Below are 9,886 nucleotides of genomic sequence, written 5' to 3'. Positions count from 1 at the left end.
CGAATGTGATGTAATATATATGTTATAAACTTATGTTTATTGAAAATGTGTATGCATTATTCTTATCATTATATATTCTAAATACTATTGACAATGTGTAAAGTGAAATGTGGAATATGAAATAGACCAAAATGAACTGAATTATAAAACAATACTTTTATACAGAATTACTAAAATGCTAGCTGAAACAAAGCCCATTCAACATGATCAAATACAACTCATACAAAGTCCCCTTTAGTGCCTATTTCAATGTCACATGGCATATGCCAGTATACATTTTATTCAGAACACATCAGAGGTTAATATCTTATCTCACTATCACTCCATCCAACTTAAATGATATCCATCACACTATGTAGACACACAAATATAACAAGATAATTTCTATTTCTATGAATCAATCCACATCCTATGACCTATACGTCTACATACAAGAACAATGCATATAATGACTCTCTTTTATGGCTTTTATATCTGAAGGAGACCTGTGTCTTTCAGTCACAAAATGTCCACAAAATCGAAAGGTAGATTATAGAATTTTGACCAATTAAAAAAGAAAGAAAAGAAAAAAAAAAAATTATCTTAATCCATGAGCACAGTTTTTTTCTAAAACAAATTACCACCGACAAATATTCATTCCGATTTGTTTCAAGAAATCAACAAAACGTGCAGACAGGTTTCTTATTAGTAAGATAAATTAGTAAGAAATTAAATTTAATTCTGGCGGACAGGCCAAATTTGAATTGGTAAAGGTTTCCAAAAGCATTCCTTTTAGCAAAGCAAAATTATTTATATCTCAAATTTGAAACATAAGCCAAGTATAAAAGAAATGTTCGTCAAAATTAGTAACGGTTGAAGATTTTATGTATGAATAACTTAAAAACACCCTCGAGGTACATTATTCGACACGTACCTTTAAAAAATAAACCGCAACGTAATTTAATGAAGCGTTTTAAAACAGGGCACATCTCAACAAATGTCACTCACGAAGCTTATGGGCTGTGACCCGGGCTTCCCTGAAAAAAGCCACTTTATAACTCAGCGCTGAAATTAGAAATTTTCCGGATTAATAAAAAGAACAAAGTGGCCAACGGAGTAGAATGCATATAAAGGTTGAAATTCAATGGTCGCAAAAAGTGGGAGAGGGGGTAGTTCACCTCCAAACCAACACCCCTTTCAGCATCCTTTTAATAATTGCTTTTCGTCTATTTAGACCCAGAGGGACGTTAGCTCTGGTTTATAACAAAACGATTACGCAGTGTACCCATTACGGCAACGATGATCTGTGTGAGAACTAGTTAAATCTAATATAAAACACTATATCCATTGTTACTGAATTTATTGACATAATGTATCCCACTGACATCATGCATTACTATTTCCATAAGAAACGCTCATCGCCGAGTAATTCGCTCAAATCACGGTTCGACTCTGCATAGAAATCCAGTAATATCTTCCGAGTTGTGTTAAGCATGGCTCCAACGTTCTTCAACTTCGTCGTACCTGGATTCGGGATTCCCTCAGCGCAAATTTTCCTGACAGTTTCATCCGGTAAACTATCTGTAGTAGAATGAATGTTTTGATGATAATGAAAGCAATTCAAAGTAAAAAGAAACTTTTTGACGAGGCAGGTACGGCACGAGATAGGTGGGCACAAGTTCCGAAAAGTGATGACGAGAAAAACAAGTGGAGGGTTCTCATACTTTAGTGGACAGCCCCAGACAAAACTCATGAAATAGATTAAGCCTATCTGCACTAGTTTGGCCAGAAGGGATTAGACCTCCCTATATGGTCACTGATAGGTGGTTATCTCATCAAAAAGGCCCTCAATTAACATTTTTTTAAAGGGACCATGGGGAACCAACGGGTAGCGTCTTATTTGTTCGTACCCCAGCGAGCCCAGATTCCAGTATGAACTCATTTTCATACATAACAAGCTACGAAAGTTTGCAAAGAGGTCACAAACAATTATACTTTGATTTAGTTATTGCTGTGCCTCACTATAATAAAGGCAAAAAAAAACACAATATAATTACTCAGATTCGAACCCTCAAGTCATCAACTTCATCAAGTTCAAAGTTATATTAGTAATACGCTGTCCTTAGCGACTGAGCTAACGATGAGTTGATGACAGGTTGATGTGTATAATTACTAAGACCCTATTCCTATAAACAACCCTACCGGATTCCATGTGAGCATGCGCTGGTTTCTTTCCGAGTACGCATGCGCAGGTTTCCCTCGCGAGCTCAATCTGGCTCGCAAAGGTACCAATAAGTAAGACGCCAACGGGTACCGCTCAGGTATTGTTTGCTATATCGAGGGCGCAAGTAGCTACACGTAGTGCAGTCCCGCTTTAACAGAATGGATAAGTAATTGAAATTACAAATTATATGGATGATGATATTGACAAAGCAGGTGAGGATCATGCTGTTGATGATGATGATGATGACGACGACGATGATGATTCGAATGAAGGAAGAGATGATATTATGATAAAGATTGATAAGTTGACACATACATTTTACCTTAAATATTCTGATAATAACATCGTTTTAACTTTGGCCTTACATGAGTAGAGGGAGCAACATGATTTAATATAGTCTGGGAGAGAGTTCCATAGGTCTGGACCATGGTGTCTTATGGATCTATGGGCAATAAGTAATGTCGGGTTGACTAGATGAACATGTGAGCAATAACGGGTAGGGTAAGAGTAAATGACTTTATTTATAGTGTAAAAGTTTTGAAATGAAAGAAGGAGCATATTATTTAAATACTTAAACATGACCAGTAAAGTTTGTAGCCAATTTATGTCGAATACTGTTGGGGTTTTCAGTTGGTAAAATATGGACTAGTGTGAGATAAATATGGTGAACCAGTACAAATACGAAGGGCTTTCTTTTGCAATAAGTAAATATAATTGATTTTGGTTTTGGCACTGGTGTCCCAAACTAAATTGCAACATGTTATGCTATGGTCACATAACCCAAAAGTAGCCTGCTCGGCGGCCGAGCGGCAAGTTTTAAACCAATTCTGCCAGGCGGCTGCCCAGCCACCGAGCGGCGGCCGCCCAGGCACCGCTCGTTTTTAGGGCATCGCTCGGTCGCCGCTGAAGTTTTAGCGCGGAGTTAAAATTTGGGCGGCGCCTGCTCACTTTTCACTCGCCGCCCAAAATACGCTCGGTGCCTGGGCGGTCACCGCCCGGCACCGACCTAATCGCTGGGCGATGCCTAAATTCAAGCAGCGACCGAGCAGGCTACTGATCGGTCGGTCGCTGCTTTGACTTGTGACCATAGCTTTATATACGGTAATATCAATGAATTATAAAGCATAACAAGCGTATTACAAAGCTGGGGCATAAGCGCGGTTGGTTTGCAATGCTATGATATTGATATAAGTATCTCTGCATGCCCTCTCACAAGTTTTCTCTTTGACCAAGCCTTTCTCTCTCTCTCTCTCTCTCTTCTCTCTCTCTCTCTCTCTTTTTCATATCTCTCTCTCTCTCTCCCTATCTCAATACACTTGCTTGACCGAGAGTAAAATTTGAGATTTTAAATTTGTATTATCATTAATTTGTAATAGTATATATATATATATATTCTCCCAAGGAGTGATGGAGATCGCCTTCATTTCTGTTATTAATATTGAATGTCATAAAGGAAAAAGTCACCCTTACTGACTTATAAAAGACCGATTAAGCTATATTTATAACAAATTATACAATCTTATTATTCCCTTTTCATCCCGCTCTCTCTTTCTTCCTCCATATTCTTTTATTAGTTTTTGTTCTGTTTTACTTAATGGAAAGTCCACAACGACTTTAAAGGTAATACAAAGTTTTGGGAAATTTTGGAAATTGGGTGGATAGTGAATCTTTACAATTTTGATATATTTGGATGCCCCTGTGGATGTATTATAAGCAATACAAAAATTAACCCCTAAAACACTTCTGTTTTCGAGAAAAATTGAATATAACAATGTACCGGTACTCCCGGTAAATTTTGATAAATTTTAAATAGCGCCTACGGCCGTACAATGGTAGCTGCGACCATGAAAATCTCAGAATATGTAGTTGTGATATATAATTTCCAAACGGGAATAGCTAATCGGTCGATTTTAGTCAAGAAACATTGTTTCATAGCTAAATTGGTATCTTGACCTTGAGAAGGAACTATACAACATAAAGGGTTTATTATTTATAATTTCATAACTTTAGACTCGATTTCAACCGGGACAACGATCAATGAATATTGTAGTAACGCATATGCTTCCAGTATGTTAATTTGAACGAAATTCATGAACCCATACCAAAACTTTGTAATACCTTTAATAAAAGCAGGAACAACATATTTTTTGAAAGGTACGTGGGAATCCGATAAAATATAAGAAATTTATTTTCAAATTTGAAATCGATCAAACGGAAATAAGCAAATATGTGGCGGACTTGCGATGAGCTCTCCCGTTTGTTTTGTACTAAACATTAAATAAATTACGATTTTCTCAGAAGAAATATTTAACTATTCCTGTGCCCTAGATGTGTTGTCTTTCTCTCTTTCCTAATATATTTTCCTTGTATATTTCTTTGTTTACCCCTTATTTCTCTTGTTGTGTGATCATTAATGGATTTCTTTCTTTTCACTGCCTTCATCTTCTATTTCTCCAAATGTATACTTTTGTTTTCTCTTACTTTCTTCCTTATATATCTTAAACTTTTTTTCTCTTATTTCTCTATCTCTCTTTCCTTATGTATATCTTTGTTTCGCCCGTTCTGTCTCTTTGTGTCTCTTCTAATGTATTTCTTAGTTTTTCCTTCTTTCATCTTCTCTCATTCCTAATATATTTATTTGTTTTCCCCCTTCTTTCTCTTTTTAGGTGGTCTGTTATCAACAGACCACCTATTGATTTCGTCAAAATTTTCTTTCTTTATTTATTATTATTATTAGGTGGTCTGTTATCAACAGACCACCTATTGATTTCGTCAGAATTTTCTTTATTTATTATTATTATTAGGTGGTCTGTCAACGACAGATCACCTATTGTTTTCGTCAGAATTTTCTTTCTTTATTTATTAGGTGGTCTGTCAACGACAGATCACCTGTTTTCGTCAGAATTTTCTTTCTTATTATTTCTTTATTTTTATTTATTTTACCCCTTTTTTGTTCACAGGATAACTCAAGATCGGTTCAATCAATTTCCTTCAATTTTAGCACAGTCATAGGTCATTGTCATGAGACGTGACAGTAACATTTTCAAGGTCATCAAATCTTCATGACGTCATCCAGGCGCCATTTTGTGTTTTTTGGGGTACTTTTTACTCATGATCATATCTTCATAACGGAAAAGCATTTCTCATTCATATTTATCATGATTGAGGTCATTATCCGTCCGGTCAATTTGAGGTCAAAAAACGCGCGTGCATGCGTACGTCCGCGCGTCAGCTCGCGCGCAAAATTTCAAAATGCTCAAAATCATATCAAATTAATTTTGCATACGTTTCAGGCCATTTTAAGCATTTTGCAAAAAAACGCGCACACGCGCATGCGCGCGCGTTTTCGCGCGTATTAGTATTTTCCAACATAGAATCGCCAATTTTTCTCTGTCATCATATTTGGCACATTTTTTCAAGCATTTTGATACCTTGTTCACCTTTTTCTGACCATTAAAAACGGAATGAGCGTCCGTTTAAGATAATTTCCGTGCGTGCGAGCTCTTGTAATACATAGCATACATGGGCAAAAACATGCCTATACAAAATTCAATGTAGCGCTTTAGGATGCTAGGTGAACCCAATTTTTTTCTCCATATTTTGATAGAGTATGAATTGGAGATATGATTTCATGTCTCATTTGACCCTCAATTACCTCATGACGTCATCATAATGGCCTCCCAACTCAAACTTTCAATTTGCATATTATGACGTCAGCAGATTTCTGGAAAATAGACTGTATCTCTGTAAATATTGATCGAATTTCTTCCAAATTTTGATATGATCTAGCTGAGACAATTTTCTACAAATGCAGTTACAATAATATTTCATTTTGACAATGGCATCATGGCGTATTTTTGCAATTAAAGGAGGCAGGTCAATTTTTCACATTTTGCGTGTATTCTCTATGGGACATGACTTTTTCTCAAAACTGGATTTTATATTCTCGTCTTTTGCCAGCAATATCTCCGTAGTTATATATTTGTTTACGCTGAGCTTTGAGTATGTTGTAGCTGAGACAATAAGCTATCACAAGTATGACCTTTATTTTTCGATCAGATGCCGGGATCATGCTTATATTTCACTTGCAAAGTGGGATTTGAAAATTCAATTTTCCGTTTACGTGTAATCTCTATGGGAAATGTTTTGGTATATCGGTAACGCACTTGACTTCCGACCTCGAGGTCCCTGGTTCGAGTCCGGGCGTCTCCAACACTATTTTTTCTTCACTTTTTTTTTTCTTTTTGACCTTTCACTGTACCATCTCCTTTGAATATTAAAACACGTACAATCGCAAATAATGTAATAAACAACCATATTTACTTTATTATTACCTTATTATCACTAGATCCATTACTTTTGGCGTGTAATCCTTATGGGAGATGACTTTTTCTCAAATCTGGATTCTACATTCTTGTCTTTTGCGAGCAATATCGCCGTTATTTCGGCTTGGTTTTTGTTGATTTTTGAGTATGTTGTAGCTGAGACTATACGCTAACTAAATGTTCTCTAATTTTGTTCAGTCTGATGTCATCGTGGTCTGTTGATGATAATCATCAACATCATCATGATCATCATCATCATCATCATCGTCATCACCATTACTATCAAGATCATCATCATCATGATCATCATGATGATCATCATTGTTTACATGTCTATATAACTTCTCCCTTTCTCAATATAGTAAATATTATAATCTCTCATAAGACTTGAAGACAGACCACCTAATTCGTCCCCATGACGAATTAAATTTCTAGTTTATTAGGTGGTCTGTCAACGACAGATCACCTATTGTTTTCGTCAGAATTTTCTTTCTTTATTTATTTATTTATTTATTATTATTATCAGGTGGGCTGTATCTAATACAGACCACCTTATATTTTTGTTAAAATCGCCTTTATCAGGTGGGCTGTATAACGTACAGACCACCTTATAATTTCGTTAGAATTGCCTTTATTTATTTATTTATTTATTATTTATTTTTCTTATTTCTAACCACTTTTTTGTTGGCAGGATAACTTGAAAATGGCTCAATCAAAAGCCTTGAAATTTAGCACACATATGTATAGGCATATGTACAAAGCACAATAACGTTTTCAACATTAAACATTACTGATGACGTCATCTAGGCGCCATTTTGTAAAATTTTACGAAAATCAACTTATGATCATATCTTCATAACCAAAAGTTATTTCTCATTCATATTTATCATGATCAAGGTCAATATCCGTCCGGTCAATTTCAGGTCAAAGAACGCGCGCGTGCGCGTACGTCCGCGCGTCAATGCGCGCGCAAAAATTTTAAAATGCTCAAAATCGTCTCAAAATCATTTTGCATACGTTTGAGGCCATTTTAAGCATTTTATAAAAAATCGCGCACACGCACATGCGCGCGCGTTTTCGCGCGTAAAACTATTACACAACATAGAATCGCCATTTTTTTTTCTTCATAATATTCTACATATTTTTACAAACAAATAGATGCCATGGTTGTTTCTTTATGACTATTAAAAACGGAATGATCGACCGTTAAACAAAATTTCCGTGCGCGCGAGCTCTTGTAATACATAGCATATATGGGCAAAAACATGCCTATACAAAATACATTGTAGCTCTTTAGAATGCAAGGTGACGCCAATTTTTTTCATATTTTAATAGAGTATGATTCGGAGATATTTGTTCATGTCTCATTTGATCCTCAATTAACTCATGACGTCATCATAATGGCCTCCGAACTCAAAATTCCAATTTGCATATTATGACGTCAGCATATTTATAGAAAATTGATTGTATCTCTGTAAATATTGATCGATTTTCTTCCAAATTTTGATACGTTCTAGCTGAGACAATTTTCTACAGATGCAGTTCTAATTATTCTTTATTTTGACAAAGGCATCATGGCGTATTTTTGCGATTAAAGGAGGCATGTCAATTTTTCACATTTAGCGTGTATTCTCTATGGGACATGACTTTTTTTCAAAACTCGATTCTACATTCCCGTCTTTCGCGAGCAATATCTACGTCGTTTTAGCTTCGTTTACGCTGTACTTCGAGTTTGTTGTAGCTGAGACGATAAGATATCTCAAATGTGCCCTTCATTTTGTCTCAAATTTTAGTTGGACCAGCCCACCTATACTTGTTCCAAACAAGTATTACAAATCTAGTATATTTTTCTTATTTCTAACCACTTTTTTGTTGGCAAGATAACTTGGAAATGGCTCAATTAAATGCCTTGAAATTTGGCATACATATGTATAAGCATATGTACAAAGCACAATAACGTTTTCAATATTGACCTTCACTGATGACGTCATCTAGGCGCCATTTTGTAAAATTTTACGAAAATCAACTCATGACCATATCTTCATAACCAAAGGTTATTTCATATTCATATTTATCATGATCAAGGTCAATATCCGTCCGGTCAATTGCAGGTCAAAAAACGCGCGCGTGCGCGTACCTCCGCGCGTCAATACGCGCGCAAAATATTAAAATGCTCAAAATCGTCTCAAAATCATTTTGCATACGTTTTAGGCCATTCTAAGCATTTTATAAAAAATCGCGCACACGCGCATGCGCGCGCGTTTTCGCGCGTAAAACTATTACACAACATAGAATCGCAATTTTTTTCTTTCATAATATTCCACATATTTTTACAAACAATTTAATACCATGTTTGTCTCTTTATGACTATTAATAACGGAATGATTGACCTTTTAACATAAATTTCTGTGCGTGCGAGCTCTTGTATTACATAGAATATATGGACAAAAACATGCCTACACAAAATCCATTGTAGCTCTTTAGGATGCAAGGTCACCCTAATTCTTTTTTCAAATTGTGATAGAATTTAAATTGGAGATATGATTTCATGTCTTATTTTACCCTCAATTAACTCATGACGTCAACATAATGGCCTCCGAACTCAAAATTTCAATTTGCATATTATGTTGTCATCGTATTTTTGGAAAATTGATAGTATCTCTCTTAATATTGATCAATTTTCTTCCAAAATTGTATATGTTTTAGCTGAGACAATGTTCTACAAATGCACTGATCACAATTTTTAATTTTGACAAAAGCATCATGGCGTAATTTTGCGATTAAAGGAGAAATGTCAATTTTTCACATTTTGCGTGTATTCTCTATGGGACATGAGTTTTTCTCAGAACTGGATTCTACATTTCCGTCTTTTGCGAGCAATATCTCCGTCGTTTTAGCTTCGCTTACGCTGAACTTCGAGTATGTTGTAGCTGAGACAATTAGCTATCTCAAATGTGCCATTCATTTTGTCTTAAGTTTTAGTTGGACCAGCCCACCTATACTTGTTCCAAACAAGTATTACAAATCTAGTTTATTTTTCTTATTTCGACCCACTTTTTTGTTAGCAAGATAACTTGAAAATGGTTGAATGAAATACCTTGAAATTTGTCACACATATGTATAGGCATATGGAGAAAACACAGTAAGGTTTTCAACCTTGACCTTGACTGATGACGTCATCTAGGCGCCATTTTGTGAAATTTTCTGAAAATAAACTCATGATCATATCTTCATAACCAAAAGGTATTTCTCATTCATATTTATTATGATCAAGGTCAATATCAGTCCAGTCAATTTCAGGTCAAAAAACGCGCGCGTGCGCGTAGGTCCGCGCGTCAATGCGCGCGCAAAATTTTTA

The sequence above is a fragment of the Strongylocentrotus purpuratus genome, unplaced genomic scaffold, assembly GCF_000002235.5.
Source record: "Strongylocentrotus purpuratus isolate Spur 01 unplaced genomic scaffold, Spur_5.0 spur5_scaffold_18, whole genome shotgun sequence".
Lineage (NCBI taxonomy): Eukaryota > Metazoa > Echinodermata > Echinoidea > Camarodonta > Strongylocentrotidae > Strongylocentrotus > Strongylocentrotus purpuratus.
The sequence above is the reverse complement of the archived record's forward strand: the minus strand, read 5'-3'. Positions refer to the sequence as shown.